This window comes from Anolis sagrei, chromosome 1 (assembly GCF_037176765.1).
Source record: "Anolis sagrei isolate rAnoSag1 chromosome 1, rAnoSag1.mat, whole genome shotgun sequence".
NCBI lineage: Eukaryota > Metazoa > Chordata > Lepidosauria > Squamata > Dactyloidae > Anolis > Anolis sagrei.
In genome coordinates this window covers 32,215,302-32,234,816 of record NC_090021.1, presented here as the reverse complement: position 1 = coordinate 32,234,816, position 19,515 = coordinate 32,215,302, and positions in this window count along the sequence as shown.

Here is a 19,515-nt window from a genome sequence, read left to right as displayed (position 1 = left end):
AGTCCTTTTAAATAGTCTTTAAAATATGCCTCATGCCTTAAAATTATCAGGCTTGAAGATAGTTGGCAGCCAGTACACTCTTCATTGTCCAAAGTGAAAGTGGAAATGGCAGTTAGAACCCTTGGTCTCAGCAGCAAGCCAGAGACAACTGCCAATCAGAACTCCTGGAATGCTCAGCTGACACATCCCTTTCCAGTCAAACCCATTACATCATGGCATCCCTTTTGAAATTCTCACATAAATTGCATGTACAAGGAAGGGAGTGTGGGAGTGAGATAAAACAATAAAACACACACACACACACACACACACAATGTTTGGGGCAGAACTCTTATTTGTGCAGAATTGCCTTCACTTTGCTTTCACTCCATTGCAACACTCTTTGTCTTTACCCAGTTTGGGTGAACGGTCGTGTTAGGATAACTAACATCAGAAGCTAACCTGCCCACCTTGTATTTGAGCAAAAATAGTTTGATCTGAAATACATGGATTCCAGATGGTTTCAGGATACTGAAGCTCTGACCTTTTTGTGTTCTAGAGATCAATATGTTAACATGTTTTTCCCACCAGCGTTACTTGCAGAGGACATAGAGTAACAGAAACATGGAGTAGCTAGCTGTACATCCAGTACCATTTATTACTGGGGCTGCTTTTATTTTTTATTGAAATAAACGACATGCCCTTATCATACCTAACAGGAGGAGAATAGGTCTGGTCAAAAAATCAGGAAAGATTCATCTCGGTGAAATACAGCTGTTTCTTTGTGTGCACTGCTTCTGTTTGAAGAGGTAAAGGTTAAATCAACAAATTGGCAAGAAAGGAGGAAATGGAAAGAGACAACACATTCACAATTTGGAATGTAAAATGCAGGTTCAGTGAGAGAGAATAAGTAAAGTTTTTCAGGTAATGGACAATAAGACATCTATATAAATAACAATGTAATGTTCGTTTGTGGGATTATCATAACTCAAAAACTACTGCACAAATTGACACCGAATTTGGACACAATACACCTATCACGTCAACAAGTGAACACCACTCATAAAAACACTGAAAAACACAGCAAAAGAGACTTAAAAGCAAAAAAAAAATACATTACAACACATGCACAAAACCACATATATACACATATACACAAATACACACAAAATACATATATACAGACTGGGCCAAAGCAACGCATGGCAAGGGATGGCTAGTTTTTAATAAACGCTCCTTCCCTGGAGGTTTTTAAACAGGTTATATGACCATTTGCTTGGATTGTTTTAGCTGTGGATATCTGTGTTGCTGGAAAGGTAGATGAGACGTTCCTTTCCATCTCTTGTAGCTCTACAGTTCACAATAATTTTCATATGTTAGTAAAGTGGGGTAAGGATTATTTCTTCCGCTTCACCAGCTGCGGCAAATAAAAAAAGAGCCAGATGCAACTGTAAAACACACATATGATCCAGTTTCTTGGGGCAATGTTTTCCATATCACCTATTGACACAATCCTCCCTGGATTGGTAACAATAAAAATGGGCGGTTCAAGTGGATGAATCAGTGCAATTGGTTGTAGTGCGGAAACCACAGATTGGAGTGGGTGGTTTTGGCTCCGATGTTCTTGGGTGTTCATCCCCATTGGCTAAGATGGCTGTTGTGCCAGCAGGACTGCTGACCGAAAGGTTCGAATCCGGGGAGCGGGGTGAACTCCCGTCTGTCAGCTCCAGCTTCTCATGCAAGAAGCCTCTCACAGGATGGTAAAACATCCAGGTATCCCCTGGGCAACATCCCTGTAGGCAGCCGATTCTCTCACACCAGAAGCGACTTGCAGTTTCTCAAATTTCTCCTGACATGAAAAAAAAAGTCCCCATTGCCTAAGATGGCTGTGTCTGATAGGAAGTAAAGTACAGCTCCAATATCCATGGGGGATATGGTTCAGAACTTACACACACACAAAATTAATAATAGCAAACCCCATTAAAATGAATGACTTCTCTGGACGTTCCTATTAAGCTATGTTGAAGGACCTAGAAATTTCCTAGAGAAGTTTCCTTTTTAGAAATTTTCCTGTGCAACTTGATGACATCTTCCAGCAAAAGCATTCCATAGAATTGCCTGGAGGACCTAGAACAGGGATGTCAAATTCATTTTTATGGACAGCTACATCTGCCTCATGGTTGCCTTCAATGGGCTGTAGAATCCATGGACGGAGAATCTGAGGATACAGAGAGCCAACTACGAGTATATACTTTTTTACATAATGGTCAGCACTCTCTAGTTTTCACAGTCTGGATTCCAAAATGTTATTAAATGACAGCTCCCATCACTTTTATTTATCCTTCATGTGAAGTGGGGATAATGGGAATTGCAACCCAACCCAATCTGCTATCATAGTTGAACAGAACAAAAAGGTGATATCAAACATTTCTCTTTTCACTCTGTTTGTGGCTCAGATTTCACAGGATCTGTATTGAACAATGGCATGACCTCCTGCCTGTCTTAAGAAATGTCCTGATTTGTTCCACCTCTAGACCAAGGCATGTGCCTCGGCATTGCTGGTTCTCTTTTGCTGTGGAGGAAGGGGAGAGAGTGCAGTTTCCGGGCAAGGCCAATTGATCATGTCTTCATTGCTGTGTCAGTTATTTAATGGTGTGCAGCCAAAGACACTGACAACTGACACTGACCCTACATTCTGACCTTAGTAATCAATCAATTTACTTTTTATGACAAAAGGGGTACTTTGAGGTGATAAAGTAGCAATTTAATGCCAAACAAGTCCTAAATGTGCGAGACTGTTTGCCTTTCTTTATCCTCCTATTGTTCATTTCCTCTTTTATCTGCTATCCTCTTTTATCTTGCCTAACAACCTTTTATGTTGTTAGGCAAGCCTCTGCTATACTCAGGTTTCAAATGTGCTGATTTAAAGTGAATGCATTATAGGTGAAGGTAAAGGTTTTCCCCTGACACTAAGTCCAGTCGTGTCTGACTCTGGGAGGTGGTGCTCATCTCCATTTCTAAGCCGAAGAGCTGGTGTTGTCTGTAGACACTTCCAAAGTCATGTGGCATGACTGCATGGAGCACTGTTACCTTCCCGCCGGAGCAGTACCTATTGATCTATTCACATTTGCATGTTTTTGAACTTCTAGGTTGGCAGAAGCTGAGGCTTACAGTAGTAGCTCATGCCACTCCCTGGATTTGAACCTGCGATCTTTCGGTCAGCAAGTTCAGCAGCTCAGTGGTTTAACCCACTGTGCCACTGGGGGCTCCTTTGCATTATACAAAGATATTAAAAACATTTTATCAGTTGTGTACCTCCTGTAGTGGGAAGCCAGTGGAAGTGAAGGAGCAGTGCCAGTTGTCAGTAGCTCATCGACCAGCGTTGTGGTGAAGGTTAGAGATGAGCGTCCTCATTCCGTTTCCCTCCAAGTGCAAAGTTCATGCTGTGATACGCTACCTAAATGCTAGGGTCATGAACACTGCAGTGATTCATTGCGAAATCGTTGCAGTTTATGGAGAGGATGTAATGTCAAGACAACATGTGACAAAATGGGTACAGCATATATTCTGAGACCATGAAGTAACTTCGCAGAGTCATCCAAAACAAATGTTGTGGGATGCTGACGACTGGAGTCCGTCTCCTTCATGACAATGCGTGTCTGCACACCATTCAGACAACACAAGAGTTGTTGACTTCATTTGGCTGAGATGTTTTAAGCCACCCCTCTCACAGCCCCGATCTCACACCCAGTGATTATTGTCTGTTCACTAAATTGAAGGAATACCTTGGTGGAATACACTTTTCTGACGACAATGAGGTGAAAATCAGAGTGACAAACTGGCTGAAAAAGGTGGAGACTTCTATGACACAAGCATCAAAAATGCGTCCCACGGATGACAAAATGTATTGAAGTGAATGATGATTATGTGGAAAAATAATGTGATACCTATGCTACAATCCATGTAAGTTTTATTAAAATATATTAATTCTTTGTATTTAAAAAAAATCTTGTAACCTTACTTTCCGTATAACCCTCATATTTCCAACTTCCCAGGGCTCCTGCCATACTTGCTTGCAGCATCCAATTTCACTGAAGTTTGCTTGTTTGTTTTTGTTCACAAACATGGATAGAACAATAAGATAGTTATAGCAGGAAAGGATTATCAGGATCAGTAAATTAGAAGATGTAGATTCACATTCCTGTTCATTCATATTGTGGGATCACAGCAGGTGCTTAACCTATCAACTACCTCCTGAAAACATTCCCAAAGACACTTGAGCCCAAAGTTCCCTATCTAAGTTCAGAGAGTGGATGTAAACATAGCAATGGGAAAGTGGTTGGTGGGCGCTGGGACATGAAGATTTTGCAAGGACTGCTGGTGGGCACAGGGAAAGATAACCATCCATGTCTTGATTGTCTCTTATAACTGATATTTTTGTCACTGATGCCTTGGCAAACAATTTATGAAAGTTACAAGAATTTGGACCTAAATTCAGGTCATCTCGTGTATGAGGGAAAAAATCCAACATAATTCCAAACCGCCTGGGGCCTTCCTTGTTAGTATCTCAGGGTGTTAAAAAAATTGGAACACATTATAAACACAGACAGCAGCCAAAGACAGTATTTGCACAGTGTTAATGTATCACCCCCTATGGCTGCTGGTTTCCTGACAACTGCGTTAATATTGATTTCTTTCACAGGCTCTTAAATAAGTCATCCTCAGCAGTTTTCTGTTTTGGATTCCTGTCCAAGCCTGGTACTTACGGTATATACTCAGCTATAAGTCCCACTGAGTTAATTTGGGCTTATTTCCAGGTAGGTTTGGATAAGACTGCAGATGAAACAATGCATATGTGAATTAAGGCCAAATGAACACACATCTGCTTTCCTGGCAAAATATGTATCTATTTTTAAACAAGTGTAAGCTTTGCATTTCTGACACAGTCCAAAATGTATTGCTAAGTAATTCTAGTTTGAAAGGAGCAGCAGCAAAATAGAAGGCCATAATTTGTCACCCTTGCTTTTTGCATATACAGGCAGTCCCCGAGCTACAAACATCTGACTTAAAAATGCTAAGAACGGGGGTGAGACAACAGGAAGTGAGACAAATTTAACCCTTGAAAGGGGAACTCATGCCTGAAAGCATTATCATGGGGAAAAATGTCTCCAATGAAGCTTTATCACCAATCCTTGTTTCCACATCAAGCCAATTTTTTCAACATCTAATTATTCACCAGATCAGAAAGTGAGCTGAAATTTTCTGAACAGCACAGACAACAAAACAAACACTACAGGGGTGTTGACCCTTCCTTATGCAATCCAAAGCTAAAAACTATATAATGTCGAAGGCTTTCATGGCTGGAATCACTAAGTTCTTGTGGGTTTTTTCGGGCTATAGAGCCATGTTCTAGAGGCATTTCTCCTGATGTTTCGCCTGCATCTATGGCAAGCATCCTCTGAGGATGCTTGCCATAGATGCAGGCGAAACGTCAGGAGAAATGCCTCTAGAACATGGCTCTATAGCCCGAAAAAACCCACAAGAACCGAAAAACTATATATTTTGGCTGCAGCTACACTTTAAAAACATACTTGTTCTAACTAACATACAAATTCAACTTAAGAACAAACCTACAGAGCTTATCTTGTTCATCACTTGGAGACTGCCTGTAGTTTCCCATGCCCTTGTCTAGGTAGTTTTAGTTCTGTAGATGCAAGAGTGGAATGTTATGATTCTAGATTCTCTCCTTGGGATTTATTTATTTTTGGTGCCATCCTGTGACAAGGTCCTGGTTTCATTTCAATCCTATCCTTTTTCATTGCTGGAGTGGACAAGCACAAATTTATTTATTTATTTACAGTATTTACATTCTGCCCTTCTCACCCTGAAGGAGACGCAGGGAGGATCACAATGCACACACACACGGCAAACATTAAATGCCGTTTTTAGACATACAAGACATACAGACATACAGAGGTAACTCAGAATTTTTTCCAACTTTGGCTCCTGGAAGTTGCTTGATTCCAGCCACAGGGGGAGCTGTCGCTTCATCCACTATGATGCCGAGCCTTTGATCATAGTATTTCCTCCTTGCTCTTTGATCTCCAGCATTTTTATGGTGTCATAAATTAACCTCCCCACTTTAAGCGGTCCCTAATTTCTCTACTCACAGCTCAGCTGTTTTCGAACTGCTTAGGCGAACAGTAAGCTGGGCTATTAACAGTTGGGAACTCAAACCTGACTTGGGCTTCAAACTTACCACCTTCTGGTCAGCAGCGATTTATTGCTGCTAGTGATCAATCAGTTACAGCCCAGCCCGGTGATGAAGGAAGCACTAAGGTAGATTTCTTTGTTGCCTTTGATAAACAAGTCATGTCTTCTTCTACTTCTTTTATTGTAGTTATTGCATGTCTACCAAGTATTTCTGATTTATAGCAACCCTATCATGGGATTTTCTTGGCAGAATTTGCTCAGAGATTTGCTTTTGACATCTCCTGAGGCTGAATGTAACTTGCCCAAGGTAACCCTGTAGATTTTCATGGAGAAATGAGGATCTGAACTCTGATTTCCTAGACATACTCACCACACTAGAGTAATGGCATTAAGTTTTGTGGCTCCTGATTGCTCCTATGTTAGTGGAGCCACAAATCTTCTCTAGGTTTAAAACCGAACATCAAAGCAGTCATCCAAGATACCAATCCTGATCCCCAAATAGACTAATTGCCACAGATAGTTCCAATAATTGTTGCTCTAAAGTTGTGGTTCCCAACCTTTGGTCCTCCAAGTGTTTTGGTCTTCAGCTCCTACAATTCCTAACACCTGGTAACCTGGTTGAGGTTTCTGGAAGCTGAAGTCCAAAACAACTGGATGACCAAAGGTTGGGAACCACTGCTCTCAAGCTTAACCAATATTCATCACTCCATTGACGTAATGAAAACAGAATGAGAACTAACCCTAAGTGAGTGCATAGTTTAGAAAAGTTCCTTCTCTGAATTACAAAGTATCCCCAGCTGGAATGACCACTTAGGTCTACAGCTCTCTTCCACTCTACTTAGAGTTCCATTGCACTGCTAACCTCCTGTTGCCATTGGGACAGTTCAGGGAGTCCTAAGTGGGCTGCCAAGTGGGCCTGATCTAGCATTTGGGATTCCAGGTTGGCCCAACTTTAATGGTCAGTGTACAACCACCCCACAATTAGCCACCTCATTTACCTGAGAGTCACTACTCAACACAGATTGAACTGCAGCAGAAAGAAGATGGGAACTAACTCTAAGTGATTGCAAAGTTTCAAAAAGTTCTTTCTTTGAATCGTAAATTCCAGAATATCCAATCAATATGGCTGCTAAGATCTATAGCTCTCTTCCAATCTGCTTAGTTAACTGTCACCATTGGGGCTTTGCTGGGGATCACCTGATATTATTATATTGCTCTGATTACCAGGCTAGCCCATTTCTGAGCAGAGAAAGGGAAACTACAAACAATCCCACCCCAATTTGGATGGTCCAGTGGTGACGTCAAGAAGAAGCAAAACCAAAAACCACATTTCAAACTGAATATGAGGCAGTCTTCATTATGGGAAATATCTATGTTGTTATATTGGTGTTAATTAGGTCACTTGATTCACAAGCTGCTCAGTAAACAACAAAACACACATGCATATTTATTCCCCATCCCTAAGGAAGTATCCATATTGCGCAATCTGGTGAAGATGCTGCCTGGTCTCTGGGATCCCCAAGGCATTGAAGCTCCTAATGCTCATGAATGTGGAAAGTCCCCAGCTGATCGGCTTCACTCCTGTTCGCAAATTCAATTTCTGCAGTGCCCTCCAACTCTTCTATGCAATCTGGTAATCCTGATAGTCAGAGAGGTCAAGCAAATAAAATGTTCTCTTGCTAAGGGGAATGATTAAATTAATTAGCCATACTCCGTGGAGTGGAGAATTGGCTAAAGAATGTATTAACCCAGGGTTGTAACACTAGCTTTAAGAAAAGTTTAGTATTACACAGAAGAGGAGCTACACTTGTGTCACTTCAAAATGGGCTCAAATTCTAGTAGGGCTCCAGATGAAGCTGGATTCTGCTTGAGGCTAATGAAACAATAGGATCTCCTCCCCATTCTATGTAAAAATATTGGTTGTATAGTTGGCCATATCCATACCGATGGATTCTGCATTGGACTACATTATATAAGTCAGCACCAGTGATTCTCAACCTTTTTTTGACCAGGGACCACTTGACCAGGAACCATTTTGACCAGAGGCCACTTGACCAGGGACCACTCTCCAACATTGGTACCAAAAGGGTTACGAATTAGGTCAACTTTAGATTCGGTTTGGGGTGCTGATTCAGAAAATTGCATTGGATAGACTACATCAGCTCTAGTTTCTGATACAGAACATATGTCATGGTCAGCAACAGGGAAGGAGTAGCAGGTGGTGCAAAAGGAGCGGAAATAAAATAAAATAAATGAAGGAGGAGGAGGCTCACAGATCAGATTTTCGTCCTCATGGCCCACTGGTGGTCCGTGGCCCACAGGTTAAGAACCACTGGTCTGCACTGACCATGTCATGCAGGTTAATAGCACTGAAATGCTATTATATGAGTTTACACTGCATTATATGAGTTTACGCTGACCATATAACTGCATTTTATAGCAGTGTAAATAGGGCCAGATAACAAGCTCTACAGTTCTGAACTTCTGTGAAATCTGCATACGCATGTGGATGTGCACCAAGAAGTACTAAGGGCCTAGCATTATTTTAGGTCCTGCTAATTAGCTTGACTTCATTTGACTGCCATTCCCTGTAATGATTTCCATAGAAACATTATGATTAAGTTTTGCTCCACAGCCTGAAGGTCGACCTAATCCAATTATGTCTTTTCCTTGTGGCCTCCAAAGTTAATGAGATTGAAGAAGGTTGACTACCTGTCTTGTTTTTTTATGGCATGTTTGTTGATCAATTTGGCTGTTTGGTCTTAGTATTATTGTTGTTGTTTAGATGTATAAACTATATTTGGAAGTTTGTTAAGTCCAGAGGCAGACTCAAGGCTTTGCAATCAAGACAATGTGACAGCTCTTTTTTCCTATGCAGTCATCTGCTTCAACATCTGCGATGGTACTTCTTGGAGAATTATCAGTATTTAAGAAATCAGTGGTATTCTTCTTGCAACTACTAGTGGAGGCATATAGTCTGAGATTTATTTTATGCTAGCTTGGGCACCCGGTGGTGCCCAGATTATTTGAAAAAAGCATTGCTTGTTTTGGGGTGTTAGATAATATCATTTAGTTAATTAGTAACACTACTTATTAGGGAAAAGCCAGAATGTGATTTTGTTTTTTATGAATGCTCCCTTTTTGAAAATACATAATGATGTGGGTGAACTACAATTCCTAGAATTGTGTGTCAATCCTCCCCAAAACATGCCTGTATGCACAGTTGGCCATGTTGGGTGTGTGTGCCAAGTTTGGTACAGATCTGTCGTCAGCTGGGTTCAGCACTCTTTGGATAAGGGTGAACTACAACTCTCATATGCCAAGGGCAGTCACCCCCAAATCCTACCAGTATTTACAATTGGCCTCAGTCCCCCTAACGCCTCCAGTCTGTTCAGTTGCTGATCAATTCCTTTGTTTTTGCTGTGTGCCATAGGAAAGGGTAGGAAAGGAGAAGCAGTGGGCGGGGTCATGCAAATTCCACCCAAGGAACCCTGGGATGCCTGAATGTGGGAGAGGAAACATGTCATCTAGGGTGAGATTCTCCCTGAATGAAAGCATTCCTTGGGTGGTTAGTGTTTGAGGAGGACATTGGCAGTGTTTGGGCTACATATTCTTGGTGCTTGCTATAACCTGCAATGTCAGTTGAGGGAATGCCTTTGGAGGCTTCTCAGCACTTGGAACTATAGCCCATTTGCAGAGGCAGGAGACTGGCTGTGTAAGTGGACACCTCTGCCACATACACATTTTTCATGTGTATAGAATAGATTGAATTCAGATTGTGCCTGGCATATATATGCATATAATATGCTACATAGTCAGTCCTCTGTAACCATTGATTCTGAATTGATGGTTTGAAAATATTCCAAAGGACCAAAGACCACCCAACTTTGATTTTGCAATTTAATATAAGGGAAACCATTTTTCTATACCAATGCATATAATGAGGCTTAAGCATCCACAGTTTTTGGTATCAACAGGGAGGTTCATTACTAAGCCACAGTGAATACCAATGAGTTGCTGTAATTGAAATCACTAACAGTTCTGTGATCTAATGGCAATGATTTACAAGAGTTTTAATAAAACAAGATAGGAAGCTGCTTACTTTTATCAAATCAAGCCAAAGGGTTTTTAAACTCAGTATTGATTACATCAAGGGTGGGATCTAAGCTGGAGACCTTGGGGAAGGGGGCATATGGCCTCCAAAAACTGAACTGCACTTCTCACCGGTTCTATCCAGCAGATCCAAAAATGGACCATGAGAGAGCTGTGGTTCACAGAGGGCTACACATTTTCCATCCCAACAAACAGTAGTCCTTTGGGCTTCCCAATTATTTCAGCAGAGAACTGTAATTCACCCTGGGAACTTTTGCATGTAAAAATCTGTGCTTGAATACAGAAATATGGTCCCTCTGGGAAACTATTAAAAAGGGGAGTGGATGTAACTGAATCTTAAGATGTGGATCTTGGAAAATGGAATTAACATATTAACTGGTTTCTCTTGTTGAAATAATTACAATGCTCCTTCTCCTCTGTGGCTTTAAATGGGATTGTATTGCTGTGTAGATGTTGGATGGGTTCAACCTCTGTGAAAAGTGGAATTATACTAAACCTGAAAACAATATAAAGATGTGAAAGAAATCACACTAGTCAGAAAAAAATGTTTCCAAACCTGCAGTCCTTATTAAAAACACTTGCTTTGGCTCTTTGGACCTTCTCATGTAAAGTTGTGTTGTGCTTTGTGGCCCCACACTGGGAGAAAAGTAGAATATAATTTAAATGGACAAATAAACAATTTAAAAATGCACATATGTTTTCTTTTATGGTGCCCTTTCCCAGTTAAAGACTGAGGAATGTAATTTCCACTTTTAGGGGCCCCTAGTGGTGCAGCAGGTTAAATTGCTAAGCTGCTGAACTTGCTGACCAAAAAGTTGGCAGTTCAAATCTGGGGAGTGGAGTGAGCATCCACTGTTAGCCCCAGCTTCTGCCAACCTAGCAGTTCAAAAACATGCAAATGTGAGTAGATCAATAGGATGGGAAGGTAACGGCTCTCCATGTAGTCATGCTGGCCATATGACCTTGGAGGTGTCTACAGACAACACCGGCTCTTTGGCTTAGAAATGGAAATGAGCACCAACCCCCAGAGTCAGACATGAATAGACTCAATGTCAGGGGAAACCTTTACCTTAATCCACTTTTTCAAGGAAAAAAATAAGTTTCTCCCCAGGTTCTCTCATTCTGGACATTTCTTTTTGCCAGATACATTCCAATTGTGTTTGGCAGAGCTTGTGAAGTCATATTGGGCTACTTTGGGTTTCCCACTGGTGTTTGCAATAGACACTGGAATATATCCAAGTATACATGGAAACATATCCCCACAAATGCTATTTTACTTGTTATAGCCAAGTGGTGTTATCAGGTAGGGTGGATTTGGAAAGAGGTACAGTGGGCCAACGGTATCCGCTGCAATTTGGTTCTAGGGTCACCAGTGAATACCAAAATCCAGAGGAGCTTAAATCCCATTATATTCAATTGTGAGGTAAAATGGTATTGATTTTATCAAATGGCAAAATCAAGGTTTGCCTTTGGGGTTTTTTTTTAAAAAGCCATGGATGGTTGAATCTGTGGATGCAGATACTGTAGTAGTATCTAACAGAAGCTTTATGTGCAAATAGTAGAAAGCAATATTTATATTCAGGCTGTTACAGGTTCGGCTGCTGATTTCAGGAGTAACATTGACTTTTCAGTCCCAGGGATTTACAACACAATGTTCAAATATAAAACAGATTTCTATCCAGGGAAGTTTTTCAGTTTTGACATAAATATTGTCTGAGTATCAAACTGCTGTTAAAAGCATAGGTACAATGACCATCCTGAAAAGCTGGCAATCCTGCACAAACGTAGTTCAGCACTTTTCAGGTGCAGAGGACAAATTTCAAGTCCATCTCACTAAAAATAGGCAATGTTTTGCAAGGAAGTGGTTAAAAACGGAAGTCTCAAAGTCCAGTTTTAAAGGCTTGACTGATGTTTTAACTGAAAGACTCAATAACAGTTTTAAAAATGGAACTGTATATCAGGGCTGGACGCAACCCTCGGGATCTCCATGCTCAGCTCTGGCCTTCAGGTAGAAACTAGGCTTTCAAAAAGGCTCTTTTGGTGAAAATAAAAGCCTTTAAAAGCTTAATGCCAAAAGAGAGGGGAGAAGGCAGAACTGCATCTGTAGAGTGAAAACCCAGCTCTCTTGTGTCTGCCTTGCTTCTTTTCATCGCTTTACATGCTGACGATAAAAACCTGCTGGAACTCTAATAAGGGTTTTTAAATAGCACAAGTTCTATATGGGTGCCTTATAAGAAACATGTGCACAAAAGATGGTAATTCCACATCAAATTCCCAGTTCAGAAGCACCCAAAATCTCATTAAACTAAATGAGAATTACATATGAGTGAATGCATTCTGAATAGTATGGGAGAATTTGGAAGCCATTGTGTTTGAAAGACAGGTTGAGAATATTTTATTCAGAATCCTGATTACTCTGGAATTTGAAACTGCCTACATGGGTCACTGAGATGGTGAGACCTTTGCTCACTGATACTTCAATGTACATGTGCAAAAATGTTGTTGTTTTTAAATATGGTGTTTATAATAATACAGACCTCCCAGTGGTGCAGTGGGTTAAACCGTTGAGCTGCTGAACTTGCTGACTGATAGGTCGGCAGTTCGAATCTGGGGAGCTGAGTGAGCTCCCGCTTTTGTCAACCTAGTAGTTCAAAAACATGTATTTATTTATTTATTTATTTATTTATTTATTACAGTATTTATATACCACTTTTCTCACCCTTAGGGGGACTCAAAGCAGATGTAACATGCAAATGTAAGTAGATCAATAGTTACCGCTCAGACAGGAAGGTAAAGGTGCTCTATGCAGTCATGCTGGCCAAATGACCTTGGAGGCATCTACAGACAATGCCAGCTCTTTGGCTTAGAAATGGAGATGAGCACCAACCCCCCAGAGTCGGACTCAACTAGACTTAATGTCAGGGGAAAATCTTTATCTTTACTATATAGTAACCTTCAGGCTAAGAGCAAAAAAAGATCTGTATGAAACATGAATGGCTTGGGTACCATCTCCAGACATTTCACTATGTATATATATATATATGCACATACAGGTATTCTGGTCCCAGGCATTTTGGAAAATTCAACCTGTATGAAATTATAATGAACTTGGCCTAAATGTTGCCAAGCATGTTTGCATGACTGTAGTGCTGTTGTCTAATGGCATTGCTGTTAGTCATTATAAATAGCATGTCTGATTATTCATTTTTTATTCTCGGTTATCCAGCTGCCGCAACTGTCACTCCCCTTCCCATTTTTCAAGTTCTTACGTTTCTTGTGTTTAATGGTTGTGCAGCTGATCTGAATTTGATGTTTCACTTTCTCATCCTTGAATTTTAAAAGCAAACTATTTTTAGCTGAACCACATTTAAGGTCAGAACAAATTGTTAGGATCCTCCACTGGCATGCCTGTGCAATTACTGCTTCAACTTGTTAGTCTTCAAAGTACTTGGGAGTCATTTTTATGTTTCCGAGCACTGTAAATTTCTTGGAATTTCTGCTCAAGCCCATAACATCTGGTTGGGGCCATGTTGGACTGAATGCTCTTGCTCAATATACTTATTTTGGCCCATATTCTGAAATAGGAAAGGGGTCTGAACATGCTTCCAGATGCTGCTGGACTGTGCATTCCAGCAACCATAACCAGCATAGATAATGAGGAAGAATGCTGGGAGGAGAAAACAAGCACCATCTTCAAGGCTGCATGATTTGCCATCTGTTTTGCAACTTCCGTTTTCTCTGTGTTGACCAATTCCAATAGTTAATACAAAACGAATAGCTACTTGTTCACTTGATTTGCAAAAGTCTTGCTGCTTTGGTTCCCACTCTGGGAAAAGGGTGGAAAATACACCAAAGCAAATCAATAGTTAAATACCGTAAGTGCTGATCTAGCAAGAACTTATTACCAGACAAATAAGCTTGGGAACACAGCTGCGGTGATTTTTGCAAACACAAAACGTTCATGGTGAGCTTTCTCAGAGGAAGAGGAATGTTTCAAGACCATCTCTTAGCACAGGTGTGGACAACCTTGAGCTCCCAGATATTCTTGGAATAATAATAATAACAACAACAACAACAACAATAACAACAACCTGCCTGATGTCCTCATGGATTGAAGTGGGCAACAACAGCAAATTAGAATACATCACAAACACCAGTTAAAAACACCTAACACAAGTTTAAAATGATATATAATTTCAACTCCTAGCGTTCCTCACCATTGGCCTAAGTCTGCTCGGAGTTTCAGTCCCACAATAAATTCCCAGCAGCTTTAGGAAATTGGTAAGAATGCCAATGGTAAGAATGCTAGGAGTTGAAATTCAACAACATATGGAAAGTCACACAATCCCCACTCCTAAAACACATACATGAGGGGGATGGTAGTTAGAGTTTATCCTCCAGTCAGTATTTGAAATAACTGGGATTTATTCCCTAACTTGTTCCTAAATACCTGACATTACCTTTAACTGTGGTATTATTATTATTATTATTAGTAGTAGTATATTTATTTATAACCTACCCCAAAGGAGACTCAAAGCGGCTTGACATAAAAGCATTACAATGCTGGGAGGGGTATGGCAACGTGAGCCACTCTGGAAGGCCACACTATCCCTGTCCTGGACTTATTTGCATCATGTTAAACTAAGGTGAACAGTATGCAAAATCTCCAAAGGATGGAAGGGGTGAACTTTGAGTTTGGAAAACTGCCTAATAAGACACTGTGGATTCAAGGGCTACATGTTATAAATATTTTCACATAGTTTCTAAGAAAGTTGTGAATCCACGAATCCAGCACATAATGGACAAAGAAGACACAGCTGTATTGTTTGGTTGATTTTGCTCCACCCACGTAGAATGCACCGTGAAGCTGCCTTCTGTAAATTGCATCTTGCTCAATTGAGCTTCCACAGTGGTTGCTTTGTCGTAGAACAAATATTGATATCTTTGGGTATATTAAAGACTAAAAGATTTGCAGAATACAGTACTCCTATGTGGGTGTCTCTGAGAGAACACCATGGTGGTAAAAACACTATTGCTGTGTTTCATCAATCCTAAGGAAACACTTTCCACCCATATATGCATTTTGAAAAACGGTGTGCTTCTTAGAATCACAGGTGCTTTCTACATATATAAATAAATCTTATTTCCTGTTCGTGGTACTGAAATTGGTGTCTGGAATTAATGGTGTCCTAGAACTGATGAAATGTGGTAGTTTTCCAAGGCCAAGGTGGAAAGTTTCTCCTGTTTTTCTTTTCCCCCCAATGGAAGGCACTAAATACAAAGTGATCCTGTGAGTACTGGCATTAACAGGTGATAATTATGCACACGTCTACACTGTAGAATTAATGCAGATTGGCACCACTTTACCTGCCATGGCTCAATGCTATGGAGTAATGAGTGGCTGTAGTTTGGTGAGGCACTTAAGATGTTACAGACCTTGTAAAACTACAGCTCCCTGGATTCCATAGCATTGATCCATGTGGTGTCAGACTGCATTAATTCTATGATATAGATGCACCCTAAGTTAACGTTCAATATCCTAGGAGAAAGGCCTTCATCACAGATGGCAGCAGAGTTTTCTTTTAACATTTTAGGGAATCTCTCAGAGGTATAAATATAAAGGCTGTCTGGGGGAATCTCCTTTTGACAACAGAACAGCATCTGCACTACATTCTGTTTGTGCCATATCCTATGCCTCCACAGTTGGGTAAGCATTAAGCTGTAGTTGAAAGCTAAGGATTGAAACTGTAGAGAAATGTTTATTATAAAGTGTTTATTATAATGTGTTTAAAACTGTATTTGTGTTTTACATTTGTTGCCATGGCCTAGCTGTGAGAGATAGGTTGCCATGGAGACAAGGCAGAAGAGGAGGTGGGCGGAGCTTAAAGAGAAAAAGGTTTGAAAGTGGCAGTTAAGTTTCAGTCAGGAGGAAGAGACCCTGAGAAGAGGAACAGAGTCAGTTAAGGACTCTGGGAGAGTAGAAGAGTCAGGAAGGGACTCTGAGAAAGTAGTTGAGTCAGGAGGAAGAGACCCTGAGAAGAGGAGCAGAGTCAGTTAGGGGCTCTGTGGAGTGAAGCAGTATAGACTCAGTTAGTTTTTAGTGTTTGTGAATATTTCTTCAGCAAAGGAGCTGAAGGTGAAACATCGTTAGATTGCTTGAGTTAAAAAGAATCTAACAGAGGGGGTTTTAGGATCGCCAGTAGTGGAAGACTGGAGATCAGTGGTTTGATCCGGTATAGGACAAACAGTGAGAATATTCACAACAGGGAACACTGAAATAATAAAGCGCTTCACTGTAGAAGGAGTTTATAAGATTGTAACATCAAAAGCCTGATTTGTATCTCAACCAAGCCATATTGTAACCATCAAGCATATGCCAAGCTCAACATCTTAATATCGCAACAATACGCTTTGTTTAACAATAAACTTGTTCTCTTTGTTATTTCAAAACTGCCTCATCTCCATTGATTTTACGTTCGGTGCATTCCACTCTACCAAAGTTACCTCACAACCTAAACAGAGACTTTAATACCAGCGTCTCTATACGTGGCAGTTTAATTTAGCAGTCTCGGAACTTGCTTACAGTTATTAGTGGCATTAATACTTCTTCGCATATTTTTGGTGGCATTCAGTGGGATTAACACTTCCTTACAAAACCCTCAGAATTCAATTGGATATCCTTCTTAATAAACATAATCAGACACCATAATGCTGTCATAAGCCTTCACAGGTTTGTCCTCCCTCTATGGCAGATGTAATATCTGTTACAGCAATATACATGGGAACAAAAAAGGTAATGGTAACAAAAGAGGTTTTAATAAGTTGCTGGTTTTTCTGTTCATAGCCAAATGTATACACAATATGAACAAGATAAACATTCAGAATAATAATGAGCTATTATACTGCTTTTCCAGCAATGTTATGCTAATAGCACTTAAGATGTTAAATAAGCTGAGTATAGAATGACTGACTATTGTCTGCTGTTATGAATGAGTCCCTATATTCTTTTATACAAGTGAGTTTTCTATCAAAATGCGGTAGACCATCTTTCAGTCTTTTATTTTGTCCATTTCAGTCAAATGTTTTATTTTGGTAGCCATATGTATGCATGTGTATGTATGCACGCACACACACACACAAAGCCAACAGAGTATGACATAATTCACCTGACAAAGCTTTAAAAAGCTGGTCACAATCTTAAAGGTGCCACAAAATTGTCCTTTCCTCCCTGCTTTTTGAAAGTGATGACAAAGTGCCATCTAGTGGAATATTTGCATTACTGCCTATCAGACTAGCTAAAGCTTTATTTGAATAACTTTAATACAGTACCTAATTAGACATTTACATCTCAATTCACAAATAACTTTATCTACAGTTAGTTGAATTTAAATCTTTTCATATGCCATTCAAGATGTTGGAGGTGCTGCTGTGAACACAAACTGCACTTTTCCCTCATGTGACTTGATACATTTGTTGCCTCATTCCATGACAAGTAACTGGTCTTGTCAAATAGTTGGATATTTTGCATACCCCCAAAAGGCATTATTGCCACTTCCAAAAATCCTTCCCAGCACAACCAATGGTGAAGTAGGGTGAGAAACTGTAGCTCAATATCCGAGGGAGGCACAGAACCTTCTCCATGTTAAATGTTATGTATGTTGGTTTTTGTTAAAAAGGAACTTTAATGCCAACTAAGGACTCTTCTACACAGTTACTGTAATACAGCACCAGTTTGGCATTGCAGTTTTGAGGTGCATCTCAAAACTGCATTTTAAGGTGAATCTCGAGAGTTTTGGGGTTGCAATGGGATTATAAATGTCCTTTTTTCCCCTTCCAATTGAGAACTGGGTGAAGAATGGTCCCGGATTCAGTGGAGCTGTTTATATACTCCATCCAGGAGTTGCAGCAGCTACTAAGTTTAGCCTGTCCAGTTGAACTGATCCTGATTCGACGCCGCTAGACAGCCATCCTTACCTGTACTGTTGTCCCTAGAATCGCAGAGTTGGAAGAGACTTTAAGGTTCATCCAATACAACCCCATGGCTTGCAGAAACATTCAGTCATACCCCCCCCCCCAAAAAAAAAAAAAAAGATGGCCATCCAGCCTTGGCTTAAAAACCTCCAGAGAATGAGACTCCACTACACTCTGGAGCAGCAGCATATTCCACTGTCAAACAGCTCTTACTCTCTGAATGTTCTTCCTAATGTTTACATGGAATCTTTTTTCAGTAGTTTGAATCCATTGTTCCGTGTCCTAGTCTCCAGAGCAGCAGAAAACAAATGTTGTTTTCAGATATTTAACCACGGTTATCATGTCCCCTCTCAACCTTCTCATCTCCAAGGTAAACATGTACAGCTCCCTAAGCTGCTCAATCAAAAGACAGCCTGGCAAAATGGCACTATCTAAAAGAAAACAAAATGGTACTATCTAAAAGAAAATGTCCACCTTATGTGGCTGTGGAGTAGAACAGACAACTCTGCATTTGTATGCTTGTCCACTATGCCCTGCTTCATGTACAGAGGAAGAATTGTTGGAGGCTACAGACAATGCGGTTGCTGTTGCTTGTTTTTGGACATAAGATATTTAGCCCTTCTATTTTATCAGCTTTATACTAATTTGTGCAATGCTTTTGATACAAAATAAATAAAAGCTGCTCCTCGTGGGGCTTGGCTTCCAAATCTTTGTTTTGGTCATCCTCCTCTGAACACTTCCCAGCTTGTCCATATCCTTCTTGAATTGTACTGCCCAGAACTGGACACGGGGTTATTCTGGGTGAGGTTTGACCAAAGCAGAATAGAGTGGGACTAGGACTTCCCTCAACCTAGACACTATGCTATTGATGCAGCCTAGGATTGTTAGGTTTGGGTTTTTTTTGGATGCCACTTCACACTGTTCAGCTGGCAGTCTGCAGCAACCAGCTGGCAGTCTGCAGCATCGATGCCACACAAACAAAGAGGAGACAGAACTGCTTCCTTTTCCCGGGTTGCATTAGTGCTTGTGATGGTGTCAGCTAAGGTGCCTGGTGATGTCCAGAGCTCTCCAGAGCTCCACGGTCAACTAATGAGGTGACAGGACAACACAGCCTCAATCCCTCTGTATTTCCATGTGCCATGCAGTACAGGTAATAGGGGACAGCAGTGCATGGCCATGTAGACAGTGGACTGGTTCGAATTAAGAGCCCATCCAGCTGTTCCAATGTGCTTTTGATTA